General features: G+C 38.0%; 1 long non-coding RNA gene across 2 annotated transcripts in view; it reads right to left on the bottom strand.

The window, feature by feature from the left end:
* The window catches only part of LOC136553996 (uncharacterized), a 129,588-nt gene that overhangs the window by 14,492 nt on the left and 91,328 nt on the right, over positions 1-23,768 (bottom strand). The gene's annotated exons all lie outside the window — the stretch shown is intronic.

Genomic DNA, 23,768 nt, shown 5'->3' with positions numbered 1-23,768 from the left:
GAGTAAAATCACTTCAAGGGAACTTCATGCAGATTCCATATATGAATTTAAGAAACTGCTGCTAATTTAACTTCTCTGCTGCCAGTGCCAGCAGCAGCAACCGGTCTGAACTCCTCTGGTGATCAGACACAGGTGCCTTGGGTCTTCTGAGCTCTGGGAGCAAAAATCCAGGTTTTCCCTATGCCTGCTTTATTCTCCTTCTCACAGCAAATCTCTCTGAGTATGGCTTCATGCCTTGCCCCATGGCATGCTCTTTGAAGATACAATGCTCCACACCCTTTTCCCCAATCATTCCCTCTCCTTCACTAGAGACCTCCACCTCACAAAAGCTGTTTCCCTTGTACTTGCAGATTTACTGCCCTGGAAAGACAAGGATATAAGCTCTCTAATTACCAAAACTTAGCCCCTGGGAAGTCAGCCTACAGCATTCATGTACAGGTATTTTAGACAAGCATTTTCATGCCCTTCTCCTGTCTTCCCTTTCCCTATATACAAAAGAAGCATCCACAGAGTTACCTCACCCTCTTTCCTCCAAAACTAAAAGGCTAAATCCTTTGTAATTGAAGGCAGTGAAGTATTTCACATTTCAAATAGAGCCAGAGAGCTCTATACTACATGATCCCATAGATCAGAAACCACACACACACAAAAAAAAACAAACAAACAAACAAACAAAAAAAAAAAACACCAAAAACCCACCCTGAAATCTTTAGAGCATTATTAGAAGCTTCACATACAAAAGTGCCAAAATCTAGCCCTCTCAAAGGAACCAACCAGGGAAAAGAGGGAGAAATGCAGTATCTGAGGTCCATGTCATAAGCAAGGAGTTTGTTAGATGAAAATAAAAGAGAAGAAGGCAATTTCCCCATTAAAATCCAAATACCAGTCCATTAGTGGTTTTATAGAAAAAAGAGTACATATCCTGAAATATAATGACTGGGTTTAGCCTTGAGGACATGATCAAAGCACATGAGCCAAAAAAGTACCACATGGACTTCTCACTGGCCACTGACATATGAAAGGGAAGCAAAACTCCATCTTTCTCAGAAGCAATATTTTGCACTGAAGAGTGGAAAAAAGAACATTCTTCCTTGTTTTTTCACCTACCTGGCAGAAACTTTGAAGAACAGAGCTAATTAATTTCAATGTATTAATTTCAATTAATTTCAAATAGACGGGATCATCAAACAAGTTTTCATCCATCCTCTCTTGCAGATATCAGCAAGTTGAACAGCCAACTTGTAGATCTAAATTCAGGATCCTCCCTGTCTTGCTGTAAAAGCCTTATTCTCTATCTAAAAGCAATTGCATTTCTTTCCTTTCACTTCACATGTCGGAAGGCCATTTCTGTGCTTCTAAGAGATACAGATCTAGCTAACTGCATTCAGAAAGAAACTGTGCATTCTGCTTTGAACCATCCTTATATTTCAATAACTCTTCACTTTCCCTGATATTTTCCTATCTCCAAAATGTATCTTTGTATACTACATTCAACCTTGACTTTGATAGACAAAATAAGTGTAGCTCGTTTCACTTTCGTCTCTCTCACAAAACAGGTTTCCCTATATCTGTTTGGACATTGCAAAAAACCTGATTACCAGTTACCTTGTATTCTCCTCTATCTGACTCTATCTGTATGCTATCTGATTTTCCATTCAGATTGTAAACTCCTTAGGACATAAAAGACTTTTCTGTTTGCTTCTATGAGCTTCACAGTGTCCTCTGAACTGTGACTGAGGTTCCTGGGTAGGATATTGCATCAATCCAAATTTTCATAACCAAATGCAGTAAATGTATCTGAAATCCCACTAGAAAATGAATAATGGAATTGTGAACCTAATTTTCTTGATATTCCAAACATGTCCATTCATATTCCACTTGAGGATTTGCTTTTTTTTTTCTTTTTTTTTTTTTAATCCAACAGAATGCCTGGAAAAGAGATCAAACAAATTCACCAGGTTCTTACCTTCTCTACTATATCCTGAATGCCCTGACATGCTTTCTGTTTTAAAGGAAAGAAGATGAGTAATACAGATGAAAGAATACAAGATAGGGAGGTGGTTGAGAACAGTAGAGAAAGCATCAGATAAAATATAATACATTTTTTTTATTACACCGAGCGAGTCATTTGGTAGGGGCACTGGATATGGAAATAGAACAGGCAGTAATCTGAAGTAATATGCATATACTTCAAGCCTCTTCCCAGGCAATTAGTGATATCCATCATTCTCAGCACAGGGACCATATTGCGCCATTCCTAAGGTCTGCCCTCCCCCTTCAGACTTCTGACACTCATGTATTGGATTGATTCCTGGATGGCATAGCTATGCTGACAGAAATTCCTAATCTTCAGACAGTTATAGCATCAAACTGTCCTCTTTTTAGGGAAGGGTGTGTGTCTATGGTAGAACAATGCCAGGCTAACTGCACCCATATGAGGAAAGCTTTACATATCCATCAGCTTACAAGTAATCCAAGAATAAACAATCCAAGAATAAACTCAGCCTTAGTTACCACACCCCTGGAGTGAGGTGTGTATTATCAAAATGAATATACTATTAAGATAGTGATAAGTATTGAAATTTTTGTCTACGTGCCTTATCTGAAGCTCATTAACCCTGTTTGATTTGTATCAACCTGGTTGTGCGCAGACCTCTTGAAGGGAATCTAAGTTACATCAACCACTACATTTGCATTTTCTTTTAAGCATTTTCCCTGCACCAAGTAGTGGAAAAACCCTGAAGTTTTAATGAGAAATAGTCGCTGTTTTTACTTTGTTGCAAGAGATGATAATTGCAGAATGTGGAGGCATTTGCACATACCAAAAAAACCAAAACTCTTACACCTTATCATGTGCTTTTCCTTTACCTTGTCCAGAAAAAAGTAAAGCCATTGCTTTAAGTGCTTTTTCACGTAACCTGAAAAGAAATATACTTTTCAAGTGCACTTAAACTCTGCCTAAGAACATCCAAACACTCTGATGAAGAAAATTCCAAACAATAAAGATACATAATAAAATGAAAATAAATATTTTCAGTTTTATGAAACATTTATCCCTGAGCAAACTCTCTGTAGTTATGTGACAAGTCAGTAATGACATGCTCCATGACTTATGGGGTGAAAATTATGTCCAAATCCTTCAAACAGTTTAAAGAGTGATTACCATCCAACTCATAATTCTTAGATCATAAGAATTCCATTTCAAAGCTGAAGAATTCCATTAATTATCCCATTGTTTTTGGTCAGCAGATTAACTAGATTTGCATCATTGTAGGATCTCTGCTTCTTCAAAGGAAACTGGTTAAAAACTATGCTGTGAGACTATTATTTGTTTTCAGATGGCAGAACAACCCTCTATCTCAGGTCCTTTATGATTACTTACAGGATTTGGTGCTCTGGGATAGATTCATGCCCAAATAGAAGTAGAAAGATGAAAAACCTCTAAATTCTTACATAATTATAGTGTGTATCATAATACACATATCAGTCTTACCATAAAAGAGGGAAAAGACAAGAATGGGTTTGTGCTACATAAGTGGTATTTCCCTCAAGCACTGAGATGCTATGATTATCTTCATGAATCTTTACTTGTGTTACTGGCATTTGCAAAGTCTTGTGCTCTTTACTCCCACCGTGGTATCTGGCACAGGGATGTAGTTTCTCCTCCAGAGTTCAAGAAAAGGAATGATTAAAAATATAAGAAAGTAAGATTTTGGTGAATCAACAGGTGTGAAACATTTGTTAAGTATAAATGAAGCAGCTACAAATGTTAAAAAGTCAGTCCTACATAATATATCTGTGTCATCAAAAAAACTGGTAAACTATGGTTACCATTCCAGCAAGAAATCTTTCTGCTAGTATAGATAAATGTCTTTGAGGATGCCAACAAAAGGACTCCTTCAGGCCAACAGGATGCCCCCTCTAAGGACAGTATTTGGAAAGTTGCTTTCCCAAACAACTCTATCTATTGAGTTGTTTCCCAAACAACTCAAATATAAAGGAATCCCCAAACATCTTCTTGTAGCCAAGCCATCAGGATGTCAGAGGATAGCAGGAAACAAGCTTCCTGGGTATAATGTCTAACATGGATTAAATATGGATAGAAAAGAGCCAGTCTCTGGTTATATACATCCATGTTCAGCCTCTCTACCATAGCTTGCCTGACAGCTGAAATACCTGTGAAACAGCATCTGAACCATCACAGCTTCAGTAAAACCAGTGCTAATTTTGAATTCACTTTATATGGCAGAGTATAAACTAGTGGAAGACTAAATATTATAACCAAGGAACTTATTTTCATGAGCCAGTCTTTTGAGGGGACAGATTTTGACTCTTGCTAGTATGCCCAATAGGAAAACTCTTGGTGTAGATCTCATTAAAACATATTCATCCAGAATTAGAATCTCTTGCTGGTGAAACCAACCATCCCAAACTGGTTGAGTGAAAAAATTAGCCATGGTATTAGCTCATGCAATACCAGAGGAAACCTGATTCAAGTGGGAATGAGCTGATTTTTGAGCCATTCACCCATTTTTGCCATATTTTTTTACCTCTAATGATAATGTTAGCCAATTTTTAAATAAGAGCAGGTGTCTTGTTTTCAGTAGACTGAATAATTTCCAAACACTAGAACTTAACCTGAGAGAATAATTTTTAGTTTTAATTGATGTTTAGCTTTCTACTAATTGTTTTATGCTTTCTGGAGCAGAATGCAAATAGCACAATACTCAGAACTTAGAAGCAAAAAGACTGTAACTTTTCTGGTGCTGGGTAACTTTTTTCAAAATCACCTTGACTACATTGTGAAGGTGTTTGACTGCATTTGGAAATGTTTCCCACTGACACTAAAAATGCATTCATGTTTCCATCTTCAGAGGGCTTTCCTCACTTTTTTATTACTTTTAGAGTACATTCTCTTTACTTCCCTTTACAGTCCTGCAGAATTATCTAGGCCTGGCCGGGGCTAGTTTCGGCAAGAAGTGCCCACTCATTGACGAGATGGAGAAATGAATACTGCTCCAGTGCTGAAGATGCAGTATTCCCAGGCCAAACTAAAGCAGAAATAGACTGGAAAGCTTGTTTTTCAGCCCAGTTTTGAAAACTCAAAGCATTTAGTTATTTTGGTGCTCATCTGACTCTAAAGCACTTCCCCAACCCAAGGTTTTGATATATGCCATGAAGAAGTAGTTAAATGGAAGACTATCCAAAATATACTATGTATTCAGAGTTAATTTCATAATAGTAATGTTGGGAAAGTAGAGCTCTGTCAGTGCAGAAACATGAAATAATTTTCAAGATTTTTGTTTTCAACCCTGAATTCAGTATAGAGCGTGCATGGATGTGATACCAAAATGTCACAACAATATTAAAAACATAAATCTGTGAAAGATTAGTGAAACTAAACTCGCGAAAGAAGATGAAGCTAAAAACAAACAAATGAGAGCAGAAAAAAGTTCTCCTTTACTAGACCAGAAAATGAAATTTCCTACTTCTGGACTAAGAAAAAGTGGACACTGTGCCCTTTTGAAGAAAGTATGAAACAAACACACAGAGTTGTGCTGTAACTCCAGTATGTCCATCAGCCTTGTCTCCATTGAGCCTGACAGGCAGCCTCTAAGAACTGCTGAATTTAAAGCAGAAAGAATTCAGCTGAATCTTTTGATTTCTTTTACTTTAGGATTAACTTGGCTTAGTAAACTGTTTTATGCATTTTTAGTGTCTTAGGTATGAGCTCCAACTAGAAAGTCCTGTTGGAGACAGGGATGGTCTTTGCTCTGCCCCAGAGAGAACCAGAAACTGATAGGCCCTAGGAAAGATCAACACTTCCTGAGATAAAAAGGCCCTGCAAAATCCTCCAGTATAATGTTCTCTGCTGCTAGAAATCAGTTTAGCAGTTTTAGAGGTCAATAAGCAGTAAACCTTAAATGGACCCAAATTCCTCTTTAGGCATATCATAAATCTGATCTGATCTGATAGCGGACATCAGGAAGTAATGGGCCTCAGGAGAAGTCCACACTGCAGCATCCATACATCCTGCTAAATTACACAATGGGCTTAACCAGCCTGGAAGGGTTCATTATCTTCTCAAACGTTAAAAAAAAAAAAAAACAAAAAAAAACCCACACACAAAAAAAAAAAAAAACCCACAAAAAAACCCACCAAAAAACCACCAAAACCTGCAAAAAACCACAAACTAACTCTGTTAAACAGCATTTACAGTCTGCATTAACTCTTTAAGTGTTCTGAAAATTAAATTTTAATTCCATCTTCTCTCTGCAGTTCTTGGGGTAGGAAACAGGCTACAATGCTTGGAATTTGCATACTAAAAACATTCAAAAGCATTAAAAAGTTAGTAGATAAATTAAAATTTTTACACTAACTTTTCTTTTACCTGGTTTTCAGAGTAAGGAAACAGAAATATTTAGATCAGCTGGGATTATATTTGTAGTTGTTGTAACTGTAAATTCCAGGCATCACACAAATTGTGCTGAATAGGTTTTTCTATGTGGGCTTGCTGCTCTGCCTTAATCTCCTTGTGGATATCCTTCTGCTGAACTTGTGACTTTAACATGATTTTTTGTATTTGGCTTGGAATGGACTCAAGTTAAATTGAATGAAGGATATCTTAATTACCAGATCAAGTGTCCACACAGTCTTGTAATATGGTTTGAATTCACATATTTAACTTGCTTATGTTAGTTTTTTCCAAATGTCCCTAAATAGAGGATCTGTACCATAATTTGTAATTATCAAGAATTTTAGTAGAAGTTTAAACAATAAGCATAAGCAATGAAAAAACCCTGTGAAAACTGGAATGGTCAATAAAACATACACAGCAGAGGACTTAAGCAGACCATCTGCATCTTTAATCAAACTTTACTGCTTTAAAAAAATGTCACAGCTATGTTTCTGCTCTATATGTAGATACATATAGAGCAGAAACATAGCTTATATGCTTAATTTTGATGTAGCTTAGTTGGACTACATCAAAATTAAAACATTATGCTACCAAAAGTCCAAAGACCAAAGCTACATAGTTATTTTCACATGAAACCACAAAAGCACAGGCTTACACTCCAGGAGGTGGAAAGGGTCATGATTTGGGTCCCTTTTAGCCATTTCTCATTGCATTCAGTTTTTCCTGCTCATCTTAAGCCTGGTAAGAGTTTCATCAGAAAACATTTAAATTCATTTCCATGTTTACAGCTGAGACCCAGATTTCTATTTTGGCCAAATTAACTTCTGACATAATTCTGCTCACCAGGAAGAATTAGATCTTGTTTTTCAGAACACTATATTTAGATTACATTTTTCATAAATACCATCTCTAGCTTAAAAATTAAATATTGTGACACTTCTTATTTAGGAACATTCAAGAATGTTCCATCAGCAAAGTGTAGTTCAAAATTTTTCATGCAGTATGGACATTCAATGGAGAGCAATTAACCAGCAAAATGAAAAATTAAAGAATAATCTAAACTCAGAAGTAAAAAAAAATACAGTTTGTGTGTCAGTGCTGCAGATAATTTGCTACCTTCTTGGTTTTCATCAAGAAAAGCAAACATATGGGCCACATTACAAAATTGTTCAGGGACATATGGTATTGTATTTAAATGGTAAAATAAGTGACACAGGAAAATCCATGATACAATGTATCAAAATGTTTTAGAAATCCTGGTGCTCTGCAGTCAACTTTTTTTTTAAGCATGGCAGAATGTTTTGAGTTACATAAATGATTTATTGGCAGCAGTTTATAAATGGATTTATTGGCAGCAGTTTTATAGTGGCTTGATCAAACCCCCGAGAGATACATTATCCTGACTGTATAGATCTTCTCTGTGCCACCATGAAGGCAAAGAGAATTATAGATCAAAAGATTTTGTCCTGAAATTTTTATAACTAGTTTATTTGCTTCAAAATAGAGTTAGAGGGGGGTCAGGGAAATCTATTGCTCAATAGGGAGATTCTGCATTTAATAACACTTTATAAGTTTGATCCTATTTATAATCACAACGTACAAATACAATGGAATTGTAATCATCCATCCATGGCAATGTTATCATCTATCTGCCACTGTTTCTGTTTGCATGTACATAGCCTGAAAGAACAAGTCCTTATTTGTCTAGGTTTATACTTCAAAGATGTTACAAGCTATACAAGCTTTCTTTTCTTCCCACCAGGTGGGGAAGCTAATGCTCCTAAGAATAAAAGGTCTTGACTCTAAAGTAGTTTGGTAGAACCTTCCTAATTTAGAAAGTTCCTCTTTTACAGATGGATGGTAAAGGTACACATTGATATAAAGTGTTTTCAGTCCCTGGAGAACAATTTCATCAAATATTATGTATTCAATATCAGCAAAATTCTTGAAAGGTACAGGACCAAAACAAAGCCCCTGAATCTTCCATAGAGCAGAAATAATGCTTGCATCTAAGTCCTCAGATCTACTACTTCAGTCACCTCACTTGTTTCTAGAGACAGTCATTGATTGCACTGCACTGTAAGATTTTGTTCTCATACAGATAATCAGATACTAATGCAATCACAGAAACATAGACATTTGTGCTGGAAGGAATCTTAAAGATTATCTAGTTCCAAATTTTCTACCACAGCAGCGGAACTTTCTACTAGATCAGGTTTCACAAAGCTCCATCCAGCCTGGCCTTGAACGACACTGCCAGGGATGGGGCATCCACAACTTCTCTAGGTAGCCTTTTCCAGTGTCTCATCACCCTCACAGGAAAGAACATCTTCATTATATCTAATGTAAATCTACTCTCATTTTGGAGCCATTAAATAGACCCCTTGCCCTACCCCTACATGCCCTTATAAAAAGTTCCTCTCCAATTCTCTTGCAGGCCCCCTTTACACACTGGCAGGCTGCTACATGATCTCCCTGGAGTCGTCTCCAAACTGAACAACCCCAACACTCCAACTGTCCACATCCTTCTTATGCTGGATGTCCCAGAGCTGGATGCAGCACAGGTGGGAGTCTCACAAGAATGGAGTAGAGGGGGAGAATCACCTCCTTCAATTGCTGGCCACATTTCGAGGAGGAGCTACTCCATGGTTTTGCCAGGCACCAAGTTGAGACTGACAAGCCTGTAGTTTTTTGGGTTTTCCTTATTCCCCTTTTTAAAAATGGAGGTTGTTTTCCCTTTTCAGTGGAACTTCACTGTACTCCCATGAGTTTTCAAACATGATAGATAGTGGCTTAACCACTTCATTTGCCAGGTCCTTCAGAACCCACGGATGCATCTCATCAGAGCCCATGGACTTGTGCATGTTCAGGTTCCTTATATGTTCTTGAACCTGATTTTCTCCTACTGTGGATAGTTCTTCATTCTCCCAGTCCCTGTCTTTGTTGCTGTGACTTGGGCAGTGTGACTGGAGCATGTGCTGGGGAAAAATGAAGAAAAATATGATTAAGCACCTCAGAATTCTTCAAATCCTGGGCAATCGGGTTCCTGTTTCCTTTCAGAGAGGGTTCATGTTTTGCAAAGAGTGAGCTGAAAATGCCTTTTAAATTAGACTCATCCTGGTTAAGGCCTGCAACAATACAGACTGTTCTTATCACTGATGGACACACCTCTAGAAATCCATTTGCTTCACCTAAAATTAACCTTTGGAAATGTCTCTCGTGCTTCACTATGCAGAGGGAGCAAGCATTGAGCTGAAGGCCCAAGAAAAAGTGCCTGTTAGGAATAGTGAATATCAACCCTTTGGGTGTGTACTTGGCACAGTGCTCAACTGTGTACTTATGTAGGAGTCATTTCAAAGTGTGCCATTGTTCTACTAATATGACACACTACAGTGTTACAATGATAATGCATTCTCTAAAACAGATTATTTCATCCACAGATGTTGTGTCACAAGCACAAGGAGAAAGATAAAAACATATATTAACCTGAAGCAGAAGAGAGAGTTCTGTGCCTTGCCTCTGTATGCACACAGTTCGCCAAGTGGCTTGGCACAATTAAGAAAAAAGCACTGCTGGAACCTTCATCCAAAAGCAGACCCAGTTCAGCCGCAGATACTAGCTTAGCTAAAAGCCGCTGGATTAGAATTTGGATGGAAACTGAAACATATACCTTGGTCTGAAATAAGAGGTGATTTAGTAGCTTAATGGAAACAGACACTGGCTGATTTAAAGTTCTTTTTGTCTACACTTTTCTTAAAGTCTCTCATGCTGTTATTATAACAACTGTATTGCCAGATGAAATAGCAACCTTTTGTGTAAATGGTTACTTTTGTGAATGCTTAGTTTCATGCAGTAGATTATCACAGCACAAAGACTACACAGCATTTCAGTGATATACAATGAAGTTCATGTGAAGGAATAGTCAGTGTATCAAAAGTTTCAATATTTCTTTCAATTTTTAAGCATGTAAAGGTCTCTTACAATTAGAAGGTTTTATTTAAAAAATTAACCCCCTTCTGTGATTCTTTTCCCTAAGAAGCAATTAAAAAAAAAAAAGTAGAGAAAAAAGACATCTTTGTTAGCTGCTTAAAAATAATGGTGTTTTCAAACTAATTCCTTTCATGTATTAGAAAGTTTTCATGAAAAACTACTTAAAGCCAACAAAGAATTCAACTTTCCCCTGTTTAGTATCTGAGTTAGCTGGATGGGGAAAAGAAAGCATGACAAAAGATCACTGATGCAACGGAGAGGTTATTGGTTGTGGCTGAACAAAACCATTATAGGCAAGGGTAGGGGGTTGTTAGCAGGGGTCTTTTTCCCTCATCTCCTCAGAACAGAAATAAACTACATGTCTAACAAGTCTGGAGAAATCAGGCTTCTCCAAACATTTGGCTGGTTCTATCTTTATGTGTTACAAGAAAACATTGTGGATCACCATAATTGAGCCAGCCTAGCATTAGACACCTAACATTAAATTTAGGCCTTTTATGAATCTGCTCAATACCACTGGTCCATTTCATAGCTTGGTCACCTCCAGAATATTTTGGACATCTCTTGTCAAATTGCTTTCATTCCCTGAAGCAAGAACTGCCCTTTTCTTATTTAGAGCTAGAATGACAAGATGCACAAGGCCCAGAACTGTAATTCTTGATGGTCTAAACGGGTATTTAGCTCTCTGTGGCTTGCAAAGCTCTGTGTAAGCATAAATGAAGAGCAGTGATATAATTCCCTTTTGTGTGTGCTTTATAATGACCCACTGGGAAAAGGCAGCTCAAGGTTAATTATAACAAACAAGGAGAATGAAAACATAAGACACACTCTGTTCTCTGGCCAGGCTTGAAGAGAGTATCACACTTCTTGTGTTCACAGCTCCTGCAGCTATTTCTGTAGACATTGCACGTCAAGCATTGGCTATGTACAGTGTACCTTGAGATGGGAATCTTGCCTTGCCTTGATAAAAATTATTTGGAGGGTTTCCTCTTACCCAACTTCTGCTACCAGAAAGTTACAGTCATCATCTCAGCTGGTCATCTAGACTCCTCAGCAGTCAACAGGAAGAGATGGCTGCCTACAGAAAATGACTCACTGCAGACACAGGCCAGGACAAACCACTCTCTGGACACAGCCATACCCCTCCAGTGACTGTTAACTAGTTCAACTTGCTGCCTAAATACTAAATAGCTAAAATTAGGTGAGATGAATCCCACACAATGATGCTGTCAGGACTAGATTAAATTTCCTTAGGACAGGTCTGAGCAACAAAATGCCTTTGTTTTGCCATTCTTGGCAACTCTATTATGGAGCAAAACCAATCAAAACTAAACTCCCAGAGGTAATGATAGCAATGAAGACATCCTAGGCTAGATGTGAACACTGATGATATGTGGTGCCCTTGGTGCCCAGAGGGCTTATGCTCTAGTCCATGTTGCAATCATGTCTTTGTTTCACTGTGTAAACAAAGAATAAGGTAAGTCTAGGTATACAAAACCAGTGCAAATTTGCTTTTCTGCACTGAGCCAATCAAAGCCCGTGGAGCATCAAAACAGAATTAAGGTGCCAAAATTTCAATACTTAGCACTGTGTTTACTTGTGCTCCCATGCAAGTCAGGGAGCAGCTTATATTAGGATTTTTGCTGTTCTCTAATGCTATGTAATGCCTTGCCCACCTCTTCTTCAATCACGTCTCACATAGGAACTACTGAACTGCAATGAATTTCAGCCTGGAAAAGTGAACTCCATGTTGTTTTGTTCTGACAAATTGCACCATGCCCTGTCTTCCTGGGAAGCTGAGATCATAGGATGACAGAATAGAGAGAATAGTGGCAGGAAAAACTTGGTGCCAAATTAAGCCAGTTTGTGCTTCTGGATCAGAATTCTTAATGGAGAAGGAATAAAAAAAAGGCTTCCTGTGGAGTCATGCCCATGTGTAATTGCAGTACATTTTTTGGAATTCAGTTTCATAGCAATTCACAGAGTTTGGAAAGATTAGCTTACACTGAGAGCTGGTTTCATTCAGCCACCAGAAATCCATCAGATGTGTTTTAGGAAGGATTTCCTGCTTCTACTGTTTAACATGTGCAGGACCCTGATGTGAACATTTGTGTCACACTAGCAAGTACTGTTGCTATTCAGGCAGGTCTAGTACTTTGCTGATTTCTCCTTTTCATAAGTCAAAACAAACAAAAAAAAACCCAGAAGTTTGCTTCAAGCTAAAAATTTCATTATTCAAGGAATTTCTGAAAAGTAAATGCCATTTAACTGACTAGGTAGATAGCACCCTCTTTCTGCAGCAGATGAGGGAGGATTTGTGAGAGAAATGTAGTATTTGCAAGTCTGGAGAATTTTATACACTCTAACAATTTAAGATGATAAAGCCCCTAGCTGTTTGCTCTGCCACCCTACCAGAATTTATCATCCTACTGTCAAATAAGGAGTAGGAAAAACATGAAGTGGCATCAATCTGTTCAGCCAAAAAAAGATGCATCATTTAATAGTTTTTGGCATAAGCATGAGGTGGACAGCTGGAGGCAGAAACACGATAAAAACCTTCCAGAGTAAGGTTACCCAAGCTGATCTGTTAGCTTCCCAAGTGAAGGGCTTTCAAAACATATTTTTCTAAATGTTTCAATCATAGCAATGGAAACAGGTTTCATTTGAGCTGCCTACCATTAGATTTTGTGATGACAAATTGGATCTTTGAGTTCATCCTTAATAAAATAAAAAAAAGAAATCAGAATAAAGCAGAGATTGCACAGAAAACCTTTAGCCCTTCTATAGGCTATGGATGCTGTACTCAGAAATATTTGACTATTAAAGTCGTTTTATTATTTACAGCAAGAAATAATCATTTACAGTGAGGGATCACCTCAATGTTGCACAGAGTCCTACTGGTAACATTACTGAGGCAGCAGTCAATATCACCAAATAAGATGCCAGATTTCATCAATTTTATGCTGAAGACATGGTAGAGAAAAATTTCATTTTTTGGCATTTACCAAAGGGCATAAAATTGCAAAAACTTAGACAAATCTTTTGGTGACTCTTCAGATAGAAGTTGGAGCTACTTATTCTTGAACAAGCAGATAGGCCTTTGGCACTGAAGTCAAAGAGTGGTTACAGAGCAAAATTAAAGAACTAAAAGAAACCCAGAATTTCTAGAATGTATGCCAAGTCCACAAAGTTGACTGGGGCCAAGACTCTTAAAAGAACTTTCTTTTTAAATTTTAATGGCTATTTAATAAAGCTTTCTTGGCAGACATTTTACTTCACTACTGTTCCTAAAGATTTTCAAGAAAATATTTCATTTAGCCCTTCTTATTTCTTCTTTTTTAAGTCACTTTTGTGTGGGTCATGTGGCAACCAGCCTGAGTTAGAAAAGTAAGGCTTCATGTCCACAGACAAGCTCAGACACTCCTTAATTGCAGGCCAGATGCTATTGACCTTTCCAGGCTGCTCAAACCCAGTTGCAACTGAGGTCTGCTTGTTGCAGCATATTCTTCAGCTGAAAAACCAACTGAAAGGTAAGGTAGTAAAAGAGGAAAAACTGGAAGGACACATCAGATCTGGTTACAAACAATGTACTAAACCCTGGAAATGAAAACAAAAATATCAAGGCAATCTACACTGAATGCAAGACTAAGATAATGAATGGAGACATATTAATGTGTAGACTGATATCAGCTGAGAATCTGGCCCTCTACAATGTTTGTACACATAAAAGGTTATGAGTAGGCAGTCAAATTGTCAAATAATCTTCAGCTAGTTATGGACCTGCTGTGCCTGGGCAAACCAGCTGCTGTCATTCACCTCACACATTTTCACAAGAGCCATTCAGAAAAACATCATCTTCACTTTCTTGGGACATGACTCACCCAGACTTATATGTGCCAGGGACGTTAGACCACCAAGTCACAAGAGAAACTCTTGTTCCAGTCTTCCTATCCAGGGAGAAATGCCCTCAGGAGCTGTGCTTTGAGAAATTTTGCAGATGCTCCTCTTTAGGTGATGTAATTCTGCCCTGCCCCTCATTTGGGGCTATGTTGTTAAAGCAATAACTTATCCTTAATTGTCTTGGGTGAACTTGTCAACACCAGACCTTTTTTGCTTCTTGTGTGCTTAGCAGATGCTCCTCTCCATCTGTAACAGCATGAAAGTATTATCAGGAGGAACATGCACAGACATATGCTCAGAAGTTATCTCAATAATTCCTTATATTTTCCACTCATTTCAGACTTTGAACCTTTATTTGTACAGTCAGTTATGCTGAATTCCTAGAAAAAAATTCATATATATTACAAAGAGCTCTCTAATGCCAAGACATACTTTTCCTCAGCCAGTTACTTTTGTCACAAATGGCAGTATGAGTAGCTTTTGGTATCACAGTCCTTTTAATTATTGAATCATCTATACCCTTCCAACTGCATTCCAAATTGTCATCCTCCTTTTCAGAGACAAGAATAATTTCCTGAATATAAGAGCACAGATATTTATTGTTGCCATTTTTTTTTCACAACATTATATTTCCTCTCTCCAAACTGTTTGAAAAATACTTAAGCCAGGGAGTAAGAATATATTTTTTAGATTAACTACTTCCTAAGGAAAAAACTGATCTAAGTTGGTGCAGCAGGTTTCATTTCAGCAGAAGAGTGGTTTTAATGAGATTTCCCCAAATAATTCTAACCAAGACCTTAAAGAGGTCTTAATTTTTATGAGCCTCAATTAATTGGCCAGTGTTGTGGCCAGGCTACAAAATAAAAATTAAAGGCAGAAATTTCTCTAAGCACTCCCATAAGCCTTATGGTCACAGGCAATAATGTCTTAGAAACAGCCCCTGATACTTGTAATGTTTCAAGCCTTCACTACAGACAGCTGTTAATTGACATTTAAGAGTATTTTAATTACGTACCAATGCATGGGCTAAACAAGCCAAAGGGGATGGGAAAATTACCAGCTGAAAACCAATTAATAACCAGAAATAATTTTTCACTTTTTAGTATTGCCAATCTGTTGGATCCTGAGGAATGCAAGATCCTTTCTAAAATCAGATCTTTAAATGTCAAAATTATCTTACTGTGCTTATCTTTCTGATGAAGTCTAAACATTTTCTAATACCTATAGGAAATAGTGAAGTGAGAGGGATTTTTTTGTTTGGTTTGGTTTTGTCTTTATAACTGTTTTCTTATTGCATTAGCAAATTAGAATATTCTTTGGCTGTCTTTGGTATGGTTTTCCCACTCAGAGCACTACTGAAAGGGACACATAGAAACCCCTCACTTCTTTGTGACCAGCACTGTCCCAACACCCGTCACTGCAGCCAAGACAATGAGTTAGGCACAAACTTAGCAAGATCATTTTTTCCATCTGGGATGTGTCCATGACATTGATTCATTAGTCAGAGATAAAGATATAGTGATTTACAGGACAAGACAATTGCATTTCTTTCATATGTCCATCAAGCACAGAGCTTCTCATTGAGCTATCTAAATCCATAGCCAGAGACACAGAAATAGAGATGTAAAAAATGGCATTTTTTTATCCATAGTCTTATCAAATATGTCAATTATAGCTTACCTAAATCTTAAGGGCATGGATATATGTTTGGATATGTCTTCCTTTCATCCCTGTTCTTGATATTTTGTTTCAATTTTTACATTTCATCTTCTATTAAAACACAACATTGGAAATTAAATTAAGGGAGGGGAAATTATATTACACAAAAGGAAATTAAATTAAGCAAGATTGTTACAAGGCTGTGAAAGGTTTGACTGAAACCAGCCTTCCGAAATTAATGTCTTCAGACATCTCCTGGCACAGGGATAGCTCTCAAGCAGCCACCATGATGTTCAGGAGAGGCTATTTCTTTGGTAACCAGAGGCACTCATGGATACTGATCAGCGTTTCTGTCATGGCTCTCTGCTTCAAACTCAATGCAAATAAAATATTGGATGTCACCATGACTTAACTGGTCTTGCTCTTCATGGATTTGGTCGTTCTAACCATGGTGTCACAGTCAGGTCAGTGTTTCATTGTACCTGACAACTTACTTCTACCATCATGAGACTCAAGTCAAGAAAGACATAAAACAAAAAGGATATTACAAAAGCAAGTAGAGATTGTGATGAACATCCTGATCTAAGAGTGGTGGTGATTTGAAAGCCTGCTTTCCACTTAGCTAATTTTTCAGAATCTTTCCCTAAGCGTCCACTACTGGCCCTTCATTCCATAAGGTATTCCCAGGAAAAGGAGAGACACTAGAAACCCTCTCCATCTTTGAGGGTGGAAAGAGAAGGGCACAGATGTAGGAATCCAAACAAATGATGGTATGACAGTGCCTCTGGAGATGTTGTGAGCTGAAGGGCTTAGAGGAAAGAAGACACAACAACAAGAATTCAGGGCTGATGGTCACTGAAGGTCACTCTCCTCCACTCCTCCCCAAGTTTCCACAGCATATTTTCCCAACCACTAATGAAATCTAATTTTAAATTCCATGAAGATGGAAAAGACTAGTTATTTATTCACTGTGTGTAATCAGAACTTTCAAAAAAAAAAAAAAAAAAAGAAGAAAAAGGAAAAAAAAAAGGAAAAAAGAAAAAAAAAAAAAGCCCAGCAGGGTAGGGTAACCTAACAAGATGCTATCTGTCAGAAATCTTAGGGTTGAAAAATATTAATGACATGAAGTCTACTTCCTGCCTAACAGAACTGGTTCAAATTCATAGAATGCCATCCATAAAATTACCTCATTCTCACAATTGGGTTGGAAAATTTTTATTTTTTTCCTGAAACACATCCAGTTTAATTTAAACACTCATGTGTACAAGAATAGCCTTGTAGCTTCTGTGGTATGCAGACACGGTCACAAAAGAATTGAGGCGTTTTGGAGAAGTACAAAGTACTGCTCTACCCCAAACTGTAGAAAAGAGAGAACTGATGTGCTAGGGATATTACATTTGCATCTCACTTAATTTGTTATAATGGGTGAATGGAAGAAGAGAGACAGGGAGGGAGGGAGGGAGGGAGGGAGGAAAAAAGAGGAAAAAAAAAAAAGGAAGGAAAATGAGTCAAACAGGGGAAAAAAAAAACCAGTCCAATGCCAATGAAAAAAGACAGTTTTTTCAGCATTTTCTGAGTACAAAAATCAGTGTGTAACAAGGGTTTACAAGGTTTGAAAAAGACACAGTGAACATGCAAATTCCATATAGGCATGGTATTGGTTTTTTGTCCTTTTCATCCTTTAAGTCATGCAGGACCATAACTTGTGCAGCTGAGTAGAATGAAATTTTTAAACCTATGACTTACAATAAAAAATTTGTGATTAGAGTATTTTACTCTCCATAACACTAACTTAAAGAGTTTGATAATACTTCAGTGAAAAACAGGATTATTCTTTCATAAACTATCTTAAAAACAGATATGTCTGGATTTTCATAAATCAGATGTTCAGAAGCTTCACATTGCAAATGAATGTTAAACCATGAAACATTGCAGTGCATCTTCTGGTCTGACATCTACCTGCTCCATTTACCTACAAGCTGGGTTGTGGGGGATCTTGTTTCATTTTAGTAGTTGAGATAATTACTGTGATCATATAGTCTCATACATAAAAAATCATGCAATGGCATCATTAGTTTCACATACCATGATAAATATGGTACCAATCAGAAAGTTTTTCTGAACCTTACCTTTGTGATTTCAATTAAAGGAAGGCAAAAACACAAAACAAAACAAAAATAGAAATCTGTTGAATAATACAAATTTCCTCCAAATGATTTTTCCATATTTGCTGCCAAAGTAAACACATGGTACATGTTAGTCTGTCGGGTCTGCATTAATTTGTCGGCTGTAGGAACTGCAGTGATCCATTTGCCAAAACCTGCTGCACTAAATCCCACTGTTTTTAAATTGTAACTCCAAACATCCTTTTAGGCTTGCAAAGGATTTTAAGCACAACTTACATCTATAGCATTTCTAAAATTGTTCTCTGCACATCTTGAAATTCTTGGCAAGGATCAATTTAACCAGCCTGGTCACAAGTTTATTTTCAGTTCCTTTTTTATCTAATTGCACAAGTTTTAAAATAGTGTCACTGTCATCTGTGACACAGAAGGCAAGGATGTGCTAAAGTGGTTTGATTCACTTCTTCCGAGCTGTGCAAGTAGTCCAGAGACCAGCTGTGACTTGACACAGTAAAGGATGTGGGATCCTGAGATTTCACTGCTTTCTATGGAAAAAGATACCTCATCATGCTCTCTTAACATGCAAGTGGACTTTTTGACATTCCTTAAAAATACCTAATTTTTTTAAGGATCCTTGATGGTGTCATCCAACTCATAGTTTCTTTACTAGGTTATGGTCTGATGAGAATCCTCAGTATGTCGCTCTAAAGCAATGCACAGGAAATTAAAGAGGAACACACAGGCTGTCCACCAATGCAAAAAATTAAGTCTTTGTGCATGTCTATTGTAAGAACACCTTATATCAAATTCCTGGTTCCTTTTCCAAAAAATGGTTCCTTTTTGCCATTGAATTAGAAGAATCCTCAATGTCTTCCCACATATCTAGCAAATCTTTGGGAGATGTAGTAAACAAAAAAGTCTTAGTGTGATCATTATTAAACTTTTCTTTGTGGTACATAAAGTCTGCACAGTCATAACTGGGTAGCTGCTTGGGCCAGGATGAACAAAATGAAGCTAAACAAAACCAGAATAGGAAAAGCAGGCAAAGGACTCTGAGGCCAACTGGAGAAGAGCAGAATAAAGACATGAGAGAGGGAAACCAAGAAAAAAAGCAGCAGATACTGAGATGGAGAGGTTTAGTGATGGGAGAGGAGAAGAAGAAAGGGAGAAAGGCATAATCACACTTCTATGGCTCCTGCATTCCCCTGTCTCCCAGTTAGAAGCAGCTGCCAGCAATATTGCACTCTGGCACCCCTCTTCACGCACACTGACACCATGATCCACCACTATTTTTCCTCAGCAGCTCAGTAGCCATTTCTAGGGACACTGGGGAAAAAAAAAAAAAAAAGAAGAGAGTGAGAATCCCTGAAAAGATTAGTGGCCAGTTTGGAGGGGGTTTTGTAGGAAAAGGGAAGTTGATACATATAACCTAATTGCAGCAGAACAAGTCATTTCCCTCACTAAATTAGTGCTTATAATTTAAAATTCTCAAGTGCACCATAATTTTTCCAAATGAGGAATTCTGTCTTTTTAGCTAAAGCAAAAGAGCAACTGATTTAATGCATTTCAGAGTTATGTGACTTGATCTAGAGTCTAAATGTAACTTTCTTCAGGGTGCTTTAAACAGTCATTAATGCTTCAAATTCCAGGATCCAAAAATGGCAACTGGAAAGGAAGTGCTTGAGGGACCCCATTGACACCATCAGCTTACATCTTGCAGCAAGTGGGATCAATAAGAAGAAAATAAGGAACATGAGGATTATTCTCATTGAGGATATTCAGCCAACATATTTCATCATTTTTTCTCATCTTCATTCTGAAAATTAATTTTCAATTAGGACCCTTTTAAAAATACATATAAAGAGCATTGAGACACTTTTCATTACTTCCTTTCAAATATTATTTTACCTTGGCGTAATATTGACAAAAATTTCTAAATCATTTCTGCACTTAATTAACTTGCTCAGATCCTTGGTGAATTACAAGTTGTATTATCTCACTATATTTTCACCTGCAAGTCTTTGGTCACACATTATTAAAAATATAAGTAAGAAAACCGTGATGGCTGAGAAGACTGAAACTATTGGATGGTATATTACCTGTCACAATTTTTCTATAGTCTTTTGATGTAGAGGTGACCTAAATAATTTCACATACCTCCTAAATCAGGAAAGAAGCCTGAAATACAATAAGACTTTTCCTTGATTTGTTTGCCATTATGACTGAAATCTGTGTAGGAGAAAGGCATTGATCATCTCTTGTGCCCAAGACTCTCTACCTGATGAATAAGGAGTCCCTTCTAGACTTTTGTTTCCATTCATGTTGGGTGATCTTCTCAGAATGAGTGATTTTCAGATGAACCACAACCAAAAAATGAAAATATCCTTCAACAGCATATTTCTCCTCAATTTCCTAAATTTTTTTCCTGTTTGTAATTCTCATATTAATTTACAAAATCCTTTCCAGAAACTGACAGAATAGACTATGAAAACACAAACACATATACAGATGATACAGATACAGACAGAAAGTGATGCAATTTTAGGAGATATTAAAAGCCATAGAAAAATGCAGATGGGAAATATGTGCTGAGAATGGAGCAGAAGAAAGTCTTTACATGGAAGTCTGGGCAATAAACCGGAGAGACTCTTCAGAGTATCTCCAATTTTGGATGGCACACAGACACAGAGGGTAAGATCCTGGCTAGATCTCAGCCAGTAGCACGACTCCCATTAGCGTCAGTGTGGTCATGATTCAATGCACAATGTATAAAAGAGACTGCCACGTCTTCTGTGCTCCTGGGAAGAAGAGAGGGCCTGTACCACCTTATACCTACCCTAAGTGATGCTCAGCTCTCACATACAAGGTCCCTCCAACATTTGAGACTCTTCTCAGGACAACTGCATTTGGTTTTGATTCATGGGGAAATCCATGCCGTTACACAGTTTCCAAAGCCTGTATGTGTCGCCGGCTAACCACAGAAGAAGTGGATTCCAGCATTTCCTGTGACATTTAGGAGGAAAGTCAGGCCAGCTCTGCATGGTTTTCAAAATCCCAGTCTTCACATAAAAGTTGTTTTGGGGGAAGGAGAGGAACATTTGAGTGCCGCAAGCACAACCAGTTTCTCAAGAAGTAGTTCTGCTCCCTGCAGTTGGCCAAGAGAGAAAATATCTAAATTACTATCTTCATCACAGGCACACATAAACTTTACTGGTTCAGAGGAAATAGCAAAGCATACCTGTGTTTCAGAGATTAAGCCAAACTTTTTGTTCTGTCTCTACACAGAACATGATTTTGTTTCATATCCCCTTTTTTACACATTTATGTTTTCCTCCTGGAACTTGTGCTTCCCTGTGAATTGAGCAGTCAGCTCCCACGTAAGGCCAAGAGTGCTTTACGACTCACAGTCTGTCTTCAGTGTTGACAAAACTTACCCTATTTCATCTTCATCTTTGAGATGATAAAATTTGATTCAGAGACCAGAGGTTTTTCTGAGATCATAAGGGATCAGTAATGTTCAGGGAAATCTCAGGGAACAGAGGCCATCTAGCCTTGGGGACAAAGGAATGAGATCTTGCCCTGGGCAGTCCTGAGGTGCCCCAGTGATGTTTGCAGAATATGGGGCAGTAAGGGTGGTATCTGCACCCTCTGGCAACACACATAGAAAAGGCTCAGGGATATATTCCACTGAGTAACACAGGGACAAAGGTTTTAACGGTGTTATGCACTAACAGGTGAGACTGTTCCAAATGGAGTGGTTAATCTCCATACTTTGGGTGGGTAAACTTGTAGAAATACATTTTAACCACCCTTAACACATAATTCTTTCACAGATCTACAGGTTTTCTCCTGTTTAGACCATGCTTTCTAATTCAAAATGTCTAAAAATCATGCTGCAAACCTATATACCTGCAAGTCAGATAAAATCCAACATGGAATCCCTTGCTCAACTCCAGCAAGGCCTGCCACTGCAATGTCTTTCCTTGCTAAACATTCCCTACTTACCAGGTTCTGCAATACTCGTGTAACATTCTGCTTGCAAGTGGGCCCCCTCTTACTCATGTAGCATTTGGAATATGCTATGGCTCAATTTAGTGCTATTTGATAAGGCTTAAGAAGCTTATAGGAAAACTGTACCTGTATGCCATGGCTTCTGCATATGGATACAGCAAAGAAACTGAGAAAAGTAGCTTTGAGAAATATGTTGTGTGCTTTAGTGGAACATTAACCATGATTAATCAAGTATAACATTTTCTTTTAGCTGGTACTGAGTGAAAAAAACACATTCTTTAGGAAGGCTGATCCAGGACTATCCTGTCAGCTACTATTTAGCTGTCCTGAGGGCTGCTTTGCAGTTAGTCACAACTTTGGATTCAAGATTTCTTACGATTGTATTTTTGCCTTCCACAGGTGAGGACCAAAGGCTGCCTACTCTTGCACTTTGAAAGGAGAGAAGGAACAAGTGTGGGCTGTGTAGCTGGCAATACAGTCTGAAAGACAGACACTGCTGCCATTTCTGCCATACATAGTGGGAAGGATAGCGGTACCAACTACTGGTTTGAGGGGTTAGTTCCATCTTTGTCTGTTGTGTAATAGAAATCTCCACAGCTGGTATCCCACTGGTGTCCCACTGGTGTTCTCCACCACTCCATGAGCTGGCACTAGGATGGAGCCACAGGTCAGCACACATCCAGAGCTGCCCCTTACAGTTCTGCCCAAACCACAGCTGTTACCTCTCCCCAGCTGGGCAGTGGTTTGTGAGGAAAGAAGCACAAGTAGAGCAGCTGGTGAGCAGTGTGAGTTAAAGGCCCAGGCAGTGGTCAAGAGGCACAAAAGGGAAAATAAAGTACCACACCCTGAACTGCATCCATTTCTACGAGAAGAGAACTGGAGACAAGAAAAGGGACACATGACTGCTGGGATCCCTGTCAGTGGTGAGTCCAATTCTATCCATCACTTAGAAACACAGAAGTAGCCCAAGAAATGCCTCAGGACACAAAAAAAGGGGCATGGTTGCTTTGAGAAGAAAAAAAATAAGCCCTGATAGAGCAAATTTCTTTAAAAACAACAAAGTAACACACTAAGATCCTCGTTTGATCAAAAAATGAAAAGGTGCATTCAATAGTTAGTTATTATAAAGAAAAAGAGATTGGATTTACTCTGTTATCTGTAACCCTTCAAACCCAGCTGTTTAACATAGCCCATTTGGCCTATAACTGACTTAGAAGCCTTTCAAGGACAGGATCAAGGAATAAATGCACAAAATCATACAGTGTGTTGAAGGATTTACCACTATTTTCAGTGTGTCCTCCTCAAAGGAAAATTGTCTTGTTCAAAATATAAAGAGGGGGCGGGGGGAGCTACTGATTAAACCATAGGAACAGGTACTGGTTTGGGGTAACACACATTTGGTAACAGTACAAAGCCATTCATTTCTATAAACTAAACCTGGCTGGAGCAGTGTACTAACATGAGGTGACAGTGTATATATTGACTTAATAAGTGCAGATGTTACAAACATTTTAACAGGTGCATGTTGTTAGATACGTGTCCGGGGAAGATGAAAATGGGCAAGATCAGATTGAGCAGGATATTTGACCAAACTAAATTACCTAGAGGCAGACTAGTTATATTTGGAATTATTATTGACATAAATTCAGTACATTATCCTGAGGAGA

The sequence above is a fragment of the Molothrus aeneus genome, chromosome 3 (genome assembly GCF_037042795.1).
Source record: "Molothrus aeneus isolate 106 chromosome 3, BPBGC_Maene_1.0, whole genome shotgun sequence".
NCBI lineage: Eukaryota > Metazoa > Chordata > Aves > Passeriformes > Icteridae > Molothrus > Molothrus aeneus.
This window is presented reverse-complemented; position numbering and strand designations above follow the sequence as displayed.